At 39.1% G+C, this 13355-nt stretch overlaps 1 pseudogene; it reads left to right on the top strand.

The window, feature by feature from the left end:
• Positions 1 to 8400: 8400 nt before the first annotated feature.
• LOC125340239 lies at positions 8401 to 8501 on the top strand (annotated as a pseudogene).
• Positions 8502 to 13355: the final 4854 nt, after the last annotated feature.

Raw genomic sequence — 13355 nt, 5'->3', positions numbered from 1 at the left:
TGGTGGGCACATGTCACTCTACCATTTCTTGGGTGACAACAGTCCAACTGTCTAGGCCACCAAATATTGCACCTGCTGACCTCTGGGGCTTCTAGTTGGACCCATGCATTTAGGGCTTGACGTTGCACTTGTGTTGCACCAGCCATCATCATCTGACTGTTCTTGCTGCACCTGTCATTCAGAGCCATTACTGCCTTCTCCATCTCCTTCTTTGTCCCAGTCCTGGGGCTTGAACTCAGGGCCTTCCTGATCAAGGCTAGCACTCTACCACTTTTGAGCCACAGTTCCACATATGGCCTTTTCTGAATAGTTTATTAGGGTTAAGAGTCTCATGGACTTTTCTGTGCTGGCTTGGAAATGTCGAACCTCAGATCTCAGCCTCTTAAGCAGCTATGATTACAGGTGTGAGCCACTAGTGGCCAGCTCCACCCAGAGCTTCTGGTTGCACACATCAATATCCAGAGCTTAGCATTGCATTCCAGTATGAGAAAAAGTCTTTTGTATCCAAATGCAGTACTTTGCTTCCTGTTAATCTTGGAAGAATTTGGATCGGTTTCTGCCTTACTCAGCTGGCTTGGGCTTTGTTAATTATATTTTAGTTACATCCTTTTCCTGAGCACTTTAAGACATGCTGTTAGACGTGCCTTGAATTTTAAGTACATCCTGTTAATTAGACCACATCCTGAGCTTAGCCAGTGTGAGCAGAAGAGTGGGGCCTGCTGGGTTAGGGGCAGAAGACTGCTTGCTCCCCAGCATTTGGGCCTAAGGTTTACCCTTCTGCAGAAGTAAACTTTGCGGAGTTCAAGTAGGTGTCCTTATTCCCTTGCGACACCCCAACATCCAGTTATTTCTAACCCAGTTATCTGGGATTTCTAGTTGCTTCTCTGCCATCCAGGGCTTCTCATTGCACTCTAGTCATCGGGGACTTCATGTGCATTCGCCACCTCTGGCATCCTACTGGCACCATCCACTTCTTCGGGGAGCATCCGCTGTCATCCTGGACTTCTCGTGGTACCCACATCCGGTCCTTCGCCTTGCACCTGCCAACATGGGGCGTCACGTGGCACCGGCCAACATCTGGGACTTCTTTGCTCACCATCCAGGACCATTAGGGCCTGCACCTGCTCTTGGTCTTGGCTGAAGTCTCCCCTCTGGTCCAGGGAGTTCAGCCCACGTTCACATGTCAGCGAGCTCCATGGCCAAGAATGCCGGTGAGTCTCCTAAGCCGTCAGCCTTCTCTGTCCTCCATCTCCTGAAGTCCTCTGCCGTTCTTCTCACCTTGCAGCGCCAGGCCTGCAGCAGTCCAAGGACGCCATGTTCTTGGCAGCGCAGCCGGTCAGGGCCTTTCCCTGGGCTGGCAAGGTGAAGGCCAGGTTGGAGAGACCATGGCGGCCATCAAGTCACTGCGGTGTGGTGAGGGGATTCAAGGAGTTCCCCTGGCACAGACAGGGCTCCCGTGTCTGCCGCACGAAAGGCTTTGGCCTGCCCCTGCATCTTCAGGTCACCCTACTCAGGCCTGTCCATGAGTTACCCTGCTGAAGGCCTATCCGAGGGCCCCTGGGCCCGGATCCCTGGTTCACCCTGGGGCTTGTCATCAGTCGCCCTGCTGTGGCCAGTCTCTGGGTCCCTGGCTTAGGGTCCCAGGAACCCCTGGTCACCTCGGCAGGTCTTTTTCCCGTGTTCCTGTATTTATCCTGGTTTCCTGGCTTATCCAGAGGCCAGAGCAGCCTGGTGCCAAGGGCTCCACTGGAGGAGATCATCCTCAGCCCCTCTGTCCTGAACCATCTCACTGTGCTGTTGTTTCTTAGTATATAGACAAGCTTTTTAAGTGCTGATGTTTATCCTGCTATATTGCCAAAAATGTTTATAAGATGCAGGGGAATTTTGGTGGACTATTTATAGCTTTATAGGCTTACATATCATCTTCTAACAGAGATAATGAGTTCTTCCTTTCCTATTTGAGTTTTTAAAAATTTCTCTTACTTTATTGCTTTGTTAAGGAATTCCAATGCTGTATTGAAAAAGAGTAGTTAGAGCAGTTTCATTTTCTCATCTGATTTCTAGGGGAAATTATTTAGGTGTTTCCCCATTTAGTATGATGTTGGCTGCAGCTATAACTGTGTTATATTTAGCTTTCTGTTCAGGTAATTTCTTTCTTTTTATGATATTTCAGATGTATTTTACACATGATAAGCCTTTCCATTCCCTGGATTTCTCAGTCTCCTCAGCTTTCACTGAGGTTTCTTATGCTGTCATTTTACACAGTTGTACTTTATCACAAAATTAATTTTTTATCTTTCTATTCCCTTCTGAAAAATTATACTAAGTGAAGTAAGCCAGAGCCAAAGAAACACAGCCTGCATGCTTTCCATCATTTGTAATAATTAGAATGTGCCAAAAAATATACAGGCAAACCCAATGGATAGTAAAAGGCAAATTATTAGACCTGGGCATGATTTAAACAACAGTTTAAATATTCAGACAGGGGAATATCCTTAGGATTGCAAGGGCTCAATAGTTATGTGCATATGATCATATCAAACTAAACTCCAAGAAATGGAAGTTTCTTTTTTTTTATTATGTTGTTTGCTGTTCTTTTCTGTTTTCTTTTCTTCTATCCCCTTTTCTTCGGTTTATTCCCTTCTGTTGCTTTTCTTTTTTTTACTTCTGTGCTCTTTGCCTTGTACATAAGTTTATCTGATTTGGCAAGGCAAAGAGGAAGGACAGAAATGGTGGGAAAAAGGGTGAGGCAATTCGGCAGTGAAACCCATAGATGCTATGTTGGAAATGAACTATACGACTGCGGGTGGGGGATAAACAAAACCAAACCAAAATTATTTACGATCTTGTTTTCTTTTACCTCCCTTTCCGCTTATCCTCTACATAATTAGAATTGTATCCTAAGTGTATAAATATGTATATGCATATCTATATGGACAAAAACATGTAATTTTTTTTTCAGCTTGGCTTATCTGGCTCAAAATGATGTTCTCCAATTCCATCCATTTTTCCACCTAAATGGCACTTAATTTTTCTTTATGGTTATGTAATATTCCATGGTATATATGTATAATGAATATATGTATGAATTCAGAGAATATAGTGATTTGGCTGTTGTGAATAGGGCTTACAGATAGTTTTCTTGATTTATACTCCTTCAGATATAAGCCTAGTATGGTTTGGAAGAGTTAGAGGATAGTTCTATTTTTACTTTCTTGAGGGAACTACATATTGATTTCCATAGTGGCTCCACTAGTTAATATTCCCACCATCAATGTACAAGAGTCTTTCCCCTGCTAAATTCTCAACAGCATTTGTTGTTTGCTTTTTTGATGGTTGTCATTGTGACTGTAGTAGATGGAACCTTTGAAATTTCCTTTGGTAGAACTTTTGACTCATATTTCCTATGGCTAAGGATTTAGAATGCTTCTTAATTAGATTTCTTAATCTGAAAATGGTTCGGTTTTCTTACCCATTAATTACTTGAATTATTTATTCCTTTTCTGTTCAGTTTTTCAGAGCTTTGTATATGCTAGACATTTACTGATTCTTTTAACTGTTGAATATCTTGTGAATACTTTTATTCAGCGGATTGTTCTGGTTGTTTCTTTTGCTGTACATAAACTTTTTAATTTGATGTACTCCTACTTGTTATTGTTTTCTGGGTAATTGGAATCTGATTCAAAAAATAATTAATCTGTGCCTGTATCTTCCCAGGAAATCTCTTGGTTCTCCTGTAGTAGATTTAGAGTTTTAGATCATACGCTGAGATTTTTGGTCTATTTGGAGTTAATTTTTAGACAAAGTGAGATTAAGAGTCGACTGTCAGTGTCCTTCAAGTGGCCAGCCAGTTTTCGTAGCCCTATTTGTGTCTATTTCTTCTCTAGTGTATGTTTTTTGTTTTCTTGTTGAAAATTAGGTGATTGTACCTGTGTGGTTTTGTTCCAGGGTCTTTTTGTTAAGGTTTATTATTAGTATTTGGGTCTGTTTTGTGCCAGTACCAATCTGTTTTTGTACTATGTTTCTGGTTTTTATTTTACTTTTTGCCATTCATGGGGCTTGAACTCAGGGCCTGAGCACTGTCCCTGGCTTCTTTTTGCTCAAGGCTAGCACTCTACCACTTGAGCCACAGCACCACTTCTGACCTTTTCTGTATATGTGGTGCTGAGGAATCGAAACCAGGGCTTCATGTATACAAGGCAAGCACTCTTGCCACTAGGCCATATTCCCAGCCCTGAAGTACAATTTTTTATGATAAAATTAAACATTCATGCAGAAGTATAATGCTTTAGTGAGCCTCTCTCTATCTCTCCTCAAACTATGGGGAAGATTCTGTTCTGTTCTCTTACCTGTCACACTTTATGATATGGAAGCAAATCCTAGACATGTTACTTTACCTGGAAACCTTTGTTATGCAAACAAAAGGACAGGAGTCTTTACAAAAACTAGTATAGTTATTACTCTTTGCAACTAACAGCAATTTCATAATTCCATTTAACATGCTGGCATTTTGTTTTACAAATGACATAAATACACCCCAGTAATTGCTTAATGCCTTTTAAGTTTTAACCCTTTGCATCTTTTTCCTTCCTAATTTTTGTTTGTCCTTTAGAATTTTCTATGACCAGATTGTTCTCTGTGAGTGTTCTCTTATTGTTTCATGGTGTAGTTTAATAAGTTCCTCTGCCTTTTTTATTTTCTGAAAATTGATAATTAAGTGTTCAAGGTTTTATCCAATTTAGGTTAGACTAGTTTGGATTAGGATATAGTCCTCCATCTTCAATACAAGACAAGAAAGATACAGATTTATAATGTGTGCTTCTGTGTTTGACATTCTGATTCTCTGTCTCTGTCTCTCTGAAATGAGAAAAAATGATCATCAGTGCTTACATAAATTAGTTCATTAAGGGATGATCAATGCTGAGTGTCTAGAATGCTTTTATAAAGAAAAACATGCACTGTTTGCTTAAAAACATGATTGTAATTTGTGTAACAAAAGGAGGGCTAATATTTAATTTTTAACTTTTATTTATAAATTTTTGGAATGATGTATTTATTGTTCTTCAAGAGGGAAAGTAAGGGTTGACCACATCTCATTAGTTATTATGGCTAATTTTATGCATCAACTTGAGTGGGCTAAGGATTTCCAGATAGCTGACAAAGCTATTTTGGGGTGAGTATGAGGATGTTCCTAGGAGAGATAGTATTTTTGATAAGTAGATTGAGTAAATATCACCCTTATCAATGTTGATATCTACCTTGGACCACTCCTACCTTCACTAGCAATATTTTAGGAGCTTAATGTTAGGTGTTATCATTTTTACTTTAATATATTTCAGTGCAATTCTACTGTCTGCAAGAGATAAACTCAGTACATATATGCTGTCCTATAAATGACCAATTTAGCAAATGGCATTACTCTTTTTTTTCAGTGCATTTTTAGTATCTTAAAGTAGTTGTATTAAGAAATTACCATTCAAAAAAGCACTTTATGAACACAATGCATCTTGATCAATGTCACCCTTTCATCATTTTCCCCATTCCTCCTAATTTTACTCCTCTGAATTTTCTTAATTTTTTAAGATAAGCATTGAATTTTATGACTGCATTCTTTCCCTTTTCTCTTCATTTGTCTACTTCCCTCTCCTTCATCCCTTCCTCTTATGAGAACTCATTTATTTTGTTAGACTATGAGTCAAGTTTTCTTAGGAATTATGGCGTGAGTTCTACCCTACATATACCAGATTTTTGCTGATACATTTGTACACATTTGCATACCACTCTAAGTGTGTTTGCTTATATATTTATAAATGAATTCTAGCTTCCACATATGAGAGAAAACATACAATTTTTGTCTCTCTGAGCCTGACTTACTTCATTTAGCATGATTATTTTCTAGGTCCTTCCATTTCTTCGCACATGACACAATATCATTCTTTCCATAGGATGAGAAAAATTCTGTTATGTAATTTTCTTCATCCTAGTAAAGGGCACCTGGGCACCATACTTTGGCTATGATGAATAATATTGCAATGAACATGATTGCACAGGTCTCTTTACTATATCCTAGTTTATAATATTTAAGAGTAGAATTGCTAGATTATTGTGTAGTTCTTTGTTTAGTTTTTTTTTTTTTTTGAGGATCTTCTATACTACTTTCCAGTGTGGTTGAATAAGTTTACATTCCTCCCAGCAGTGTACTAGGTTTCCTTTTACTCACATTCATGAGAGCATCTATTATTGTTCATATTCTTGATGATGTCCATTCTAACAAGTGAGATAGATCCTCAGATGTCTTATGTAGCCCAGGCTGGTCCTCAAGTTTCATCTTCTTGTCTCTACCTCCAGAGTTAGTTGGGATTGCAGGTATCTGGTACCATGCCCAAATTGCTTCCTATTTTAAAACTTTCAGGTTTCTATGAATATGAATTTCCTCATAATCAGTAATAGCTATCATCTTTTTGTTGTTGTTGCTGTTGGTCATGGGGCTTGAACTCAGGGCCTGGGTGCTGTCTCTGAGTGTTTTTGCTCAAGGCTAGCACTCCATCACTTTGAGCCACCACACCACTTTTGGTCTTCTGATTTTTAATTGGGGAAAAGAATTATACCTGTGTGGTCTTTGAACTACAATCCTCAGATACCAGCCTTCTGAGTAGTTATGATTGTAGGCACAAGTCCCCAGTACCCACCTGGTATCATCATTTTTAATGTATACTTCCCCAAGGTATGACAAAGTACTACCCAGCATCTCAGACCGTGTCCTTCTTTGGAAATTGTATCATTGTATACATACTTAAGATTAATATTCGGGTAGGGTAGTACATTTATCAGAACTGATCAGCATCATTACAAAAAAGGAAAATAAAGGGACACATGCAGAGAGAAGAAGATATTAAAAGATGGTATCAGAGTGGTTAAAGTAGAAGACAAAGAATTAAAAAAAATTTTTTTCCTTTGGCCAGTTCTGGGCCTTGGACTCAGGACCCGAGCACTGTCCCTGGTTTCCTTTTGCTCAAGGCTAGCACTCTGCCACTTGAGCCACAGTGCCATTTCTGGCCATTTGCTATGTATGTGGTGCTGAGGAATCAAACCCAGCGCATCACGTAGATGAGGCAAGCACTCTTGCCACTAGGCCATATTCTCAGCTCCCAGAATATGAAAATTTAATGGTCATCACCAGAGCTAGGAAGAAGCAGGAGGAGCAAAGCTCTTCTGGCACCTGGACTTTAGACTTGGAGTCTCCAAAGCTGTGAGACTTCATATTTTGTGCTGCAAGCTGCTCACTTTGTTATTCTTCGTTCCAGTCACCCTCAGCACCCAATGTAACCATCTTTACCAGCGATGTAGTCTATGAAACAGTCTTTATAATTTAATAGTAGATGATTTTTTAATAGATGATTCAATTTTGATTTTTTTTTGGTTTTGTTATTGCCTTTTAAATTGGAAAATAATTTTTTTAGTTTGTAGTGAGCAGAGAGCAGAGTAACTGAAACTTTGGATTAAAACTTCAGAATAGGGCTGGGGATATAGCCTAGTGGCAAGAGCGCCTGCCTCAGATACACGAGGCCCTAGGTTCGATTCCCCAGCACCACATATATAGAAAAACGGCCAGAAGCGGCGCTGTGGCTCAAGAGGCGGAGTGCTAGCCTTGAGCGGGAAGAAGCCAGGGACAGTGCTCAGGCCCTGAGTCCAAGGCCCAGGACTGGCCAAAAAAACAAACAAAAAAAAAAAACTTCAGAATACAGTGAAGCCTCAGAGGGGACGTTGCTTGGCAAAGATAGTATGTAAAATAAACAGCTATAACTGAGATCTGTGGCTGCACCATTCTCTGTCTTTTGTAAAGTTGGGGTCTTTCAATTGTTGCAAACTCCTTTTTTGGCCTAGATTATTTCTCTTTGCCTCTTTCTGTCTTTGCAGTGACATTTTAGTGACCTGCAATACAGTATGTTTAGTGGAGTATTGCACAAAGCTCAGATCGTGCTGAGGAATCGAACCCAGGGCTTCATGCATGCTAGGTAAGCACTCCTTTAATAAGCCATATTCCAAGCCCTCAGTGAACACACAGTACCAGTGAGAGGAGAGGAAAGAAGACTTAAGTTCATATTTTTTCAGGCATAGGTTTCTGCGAAGTGAGCAAGTGTTCTCACAAGCCACAGCTTGAGCAGTTCTGCATTTATTTATTGTCTTGTAAACTATAAACAAATATAAAATATGTTAGTAATTATATTAATATCAAATAACTATAATATATAATAATTACATTTGTTAGAGATCATATTTGATTATATTTGTTGAAGAATCCATTGTTGAAATTTAGCATTATTTAGCATATTGGGGAGGCAGTAGAGTAAAAAAGGGCTGGCTAGAGCATCAACAAGCTGAAGGCAATACAAAGCTTGCTGCAGCAACATATACTGTGTACTAAGATTGAAATGAGGCAGAGAATAGCATGGATCCTGTATAAGGATGATAAGAAAATTACTGAAGCATTCCATATTTTAAAATACTGTAGGGGCTGGGAATATGGCCTACTGGCAAGAGTACTTGCCACGTATACATGAAGCCCTAGGTTCAATTCCTCAGCACCATATATATAGAAAAGTCCAGAAGTGGCCATGTGGCTCAAATGGCAGTGCTAGCCTTGAGAAAAAGAAGCGTGGGACAGTGCCCAGGCCCTGAATTCAAGCCCCAGGACTGGCAAAAATAAATAAATAAAATTCTGCAAATGTATGGCTATATGACAAGAAAAGGAAAACCCAAATGTATAGAGCCAACCTCAGAATTTTTAGAAGTCTAGGACTACCTATAGACTATAAAGAAATGACAATATATACATTAGTGTCTCCCAAGATATTACTGTCTCCTCAATCCATTTAGTATGCCGAGCAATTTTTTAGTTTTAGGAGATATTTTGAGATATTTAACGGATTCAAGCCCAAGTTTAATTGAAATGCAGTTGTTTCATGTCAGTAAATAAGAATTACTTAAAAATGATGAGATAATCTTTTGTGGAAAATACTATAATTAGTGAAGTACACTGAGGTTTCTAGTTTCCACCATTGTGAGAAATATTGCCATTAACTGATGTGAATATGTTTGGGTTTTTGTGAGTAATGTAAATTACTATGGAGAATTTGCTTGGAGGGACCCAAACACACTTGATAGTTCTAAATTCAATATTATTGGAAAGAGAGATGCCCAGTGCCCACCAAAGAGAGAAGAGAGCATAATACCTGCCACCAAAGGAAATGAAATAAAGAAGCCCATGCTCCTTGTTCATGAATACTAAGTGAAAATTACCTCAAATAGGTGATTGTGTTGTGCTGTTTCTAAAATCTGTTCTGTAGGTGTTTATTTTTTTTCTGTAAACTTTTGTCTTTCCCTGATAGATAAGATATCCCAATACACAGAAAATGAATCTAATATGTAAATTTAGTGTAGGTTGAAAGAGAAGAGATTTTTGTTGGAGTAGGATAACTGCTTAACTTATTTGCATCCAACCCTCCTACTCTGAGAGGATTTTGTGGGATCTGTCATTACACCTTCTGTTCAGTTAGGCTTTGTGAGGTTATGCATGCATTCCTCACATATTCTATCTAGTTGCTTCACAATCCTTTTATTTCCATGTTCCTACTGAAGAAAGTAGTAGCCTTTACTGTGTTAATGTCCTACTCTTCTTTCTTCTTGTGTTAGCTGAAAAGTACTCTGAAATGGCAAGTGGGAAGAAATTGGAGAAGTCTCAGGGTTCCGAAAATGGATTCAAGAGTCTCTATTAGTAAGAGTAATGTTAAATATATTCTGATAGCATTATTGACAGCAAAAAAGAAACCCATAAATTCCCTGGAGAACTAAGGGATCATCACTTCAAAGTTTATCTTTTGCTTTCTGAGGGCCTAACATCTTTGCTCTAACGTGTGTTTTACATCCAAGCTCTCTCGTTGAAGCCTGAAACTAGTTCAGATTCACCTTCGGTTAGGTCAAAGGGAGCTCGGTTTGATTCAGCTAGTGTGTAGATAAATCATATTATAGCTAGGGGTCATGCTGGGAGAATTATTCAGATATATTCTTGAGACATTGATAGGGATAATATTGAGAATGGTCCAGCTAATAGTATTATTGATAGGAGGATGATTGCTAGGCTTACTTCATATGAAATGGTTTGAGCTATAGCTCGTAATGCTCCAAATATAGCGTATTTTGAATTGGATGCTCATCCTGATCATAAAATTGAATATACTGATATGCTTGATGCTGCTAAGATGAATAGGCTCTTTAATGAACAGTTTTATAGCATCCGAGAACAGTTGAAAAACACCGTATGGACATACAATGTTAAGACCTTTTTGTAATTGTATATAGCCTAGGATCTTGCATTCCAGTAGGGTTAAGAAGGCTATTGCTAATAAAATTGGAATAATAAATACAAGTAAATTTAAAATAAACAAGATGTTAGGAAGAGGAGTTGAACCTCTGATAATAAAGTTTTAAATCTTACGCAATTGACGAGCTCTGCCATCCTAACAGTTCCTTATCTTGGAACTTATTTTGGGCATGCTAATTTAATGAATAAATAAATCATTAATTAAGCATTAAGGCACTTTGGGAAAAATTGGCCTTATTTCTCTGGTCCTTTCGTACTACGAAAAATAGTAAATAGATAGAAACCGACATGGATTTCTCCGGTCTGAACTCCGATCACGTAGGACTTTAATCGTTGAACAAAGGAACCTCCAATAGCTGCTGCACCATTTGGATGTCCTGATCCAACATCGAGGGCGTAAACCTCATTATCAATATGGACTATTTCATGAGATTGCGCTGTTATCCCTAGGGTAACTTGGTCCATTGATCAGAAATTCTGGATCAAAGGTGACATAGCTTAACTTTGACTTGTAAGTCCAGGTCTAGGTCTTTCGGAGGATTATTTTTTCTCCGAGGTCACCCCAACCAAAATTTTCTTTCTAGCTTGTTACTGTTTACCTCAGCTAGAGTGAGTTTAAGTTTTTAATAGAAAGTTAATTTAAGGTCCATAGGGTCTTTTTGTCTTATTTAATTTCGCCTCTTCACGGAAAGGTCAATTTCATGGGCTAAATGTAAGAGACAGTTAAGCCCTCATTATGCCGTTCATACTAGTCACTAATTAAGAAACAAGTGATTATGCTACCTTTGCACGGTTAGGATACCACGGCCATTTAACGTTAGTCACTGGGCAGGCGGTGCCTCTAATACTTGTGATGCTAGAGGTGATGTTTTTGGTACACAGGCGGGGCTTGTGTTTGCCGAGTTCCTTTTATATTTTTAAATCTTTCTTTGTTGACATACCTGTGTTGGATTAACATTAGTTTGTATGGGTTTAAGATTAATATGGGTTTTTTAATGTTAATTTTAATTATCAGTGACTTATTCGGGCGGATATACACTTATGTCAGGAGAAATTATTCTTATTACTTATACTAACATTGGTGCATCTAATGTAATTGGCCCACTGTATTTGTAGGAATTGTTATAGGTTTTAGTAATATTTATATTTAACTTGTGTTGAGCTTGAACGCTTTCTTAATTGGTGGCTGCTTTCAGGCCAATTATGATTATTTATTCACTAGAAAAGGTTGAATCCTAATTCTGAAGAGCTGTAACTCTTTAGATTAACATTAAAATTTACATTTAATTTATTAATAGTTTAGGTAAATTTTAAGTTGAACTAAAATTCTTTGGCTGGGCAACCAGCTATCATCAGGCTCAGTAGGCTCTTCACCTCTACCTTTAAATTATCTCACTATTTTGTGACATAGACAAGTTGGCTCTGGTTAGCCATTTAAAGTTAGCGCGTCTGATTTTGGGGTGTTTGGCGAAAACACTTTTTGTCAAATTTATTCTAGTTAGTCCATTATGCAAAAGGTCGAAGGTTTTATCTTTGCTTTGTTATACTTTAATTATATCTTTCATCTTTCCTTTGCGGTACTCTTTCTATAGCTCTAATGAGCATAAGGAATAGCTGTCAGGGTCTGAGAGGCCATTTGCCTGGTGACACCATGGCACTTTCAAGTCCCTCCATCGCCCAGTATTACCTTGGAGCAGGGCCAGCCAGGGTCTGGTTGCTTCAGTCCCAGCCACACTGGTTGCTCAGCTCCTAAACTAAACCCAGTGGCCATGTTTTCATACCAGATCCTTGTCACCTTCTCCCTCATGCCTCCTCATATGATTGTGATTCAATGATTAGAGGGTCTTAGAACTTTGACGGACAGTGATGCCAACTTCAGAATGTTTTTGAATGGGTGTCACTTCTTCAGGGGAGGGAGTGTCATTCAAGCCACTTTTCTACATTGGGCCATACTTCCAGATACTACACTCAAAATTCCAAGTGTATGTACTCCATGTTTTCTGCTGATACTAGACACATTTTGCCCTCAAAGTACTTACAGGCAGAAGAAGTCAACAGGCAACAAAGAATGGGCATGCTGGAACTACTCCCCAGGGAAGCAGGATCCTATATAGGCGACAAGGGAAGAACAAAACAGAAAGTCACACTGGAGGTCCTTACTAGAAAACTTGAATAAAACCAGTCTAAAGGAACTGACTGGGTTATATTAAAGGGGTGAGGTTCAGTGTTGAGTTGCTTGCCTAGGTTGTGGGGAGGCACTGAAACAATAAATTTTACATTCACCAAAAAGAAACTTATATGCTTTCTATGCTGAACAAAATATGTGTAAGACCTATGTAATAAAAATAAAATATTTTCCACACAGCCCCTCAGCCCCTAACTCACAATCACAGAGCAAGACATGACCAAAAGCAGAAATGAATACATAGCAAAGAGTCAGAAGCTTGGGCAGGGGCCTAGGGTCACTGAAGTTGTTCTGATCAGCACCAACATATGAAGCAGTAAAAGATAAGCTGCCCTTCCTCACACATGCCTTCACCTCCTTCTCCAGGCCCCAGGATGGATATGAAAGTATAAATGTAAACTTGATGCAGACTTGAACATAGGCCAGGGGCCTGGGCAAGGCATGATTTTTCCAGAGCAGGTTCTAATGGGGTGCATCCACACTGTTCTACCTTGGGCTATAGAGCCAGAACCTCTATTCAGGATTCCAAGCTTCCAGGCTCTACACATTTTATTCTGACACCCTGTGCATTTTCTCTCCGAAATGCCTACAAAGGCAGCATAAAAAGAACCAGGGCTAAGAGCTGAGGTACTTGCCTAGCTTGTGGAAGGCCCTGGAACACAATACCACTGGAAATCACTAAAAAGAAAGTGAAATAGTTTTGTATGCCTAATAAAATGTGGCTCACTCCTGTCATCCTAGCTACTCAGGAGGCTGAGACAAGAGGATCCAGGTTCAAAGCCAGCTCAG

This window comes from Perognathus longimembris, chromosome 22 (assembly GCF_023159225.1).
Source record: "Perognathus longimembris pacificus isolate PPM17 chromosome 22, ASM2315922v1, whole genome shotgun sequence".
In the NCBI taxonomy this organism is placed as follows: Eukaryota; Metazoa; Chordata; class Mammalia; order Rodentia; family Heteromyidae; genus Perognathus; species Perognathus longimembris.
The sequence above is the reverse complement of the archived record's forward strand: the minus strand, read 5'-3'. Positions and strand labels throughout refer to the sequence as shown.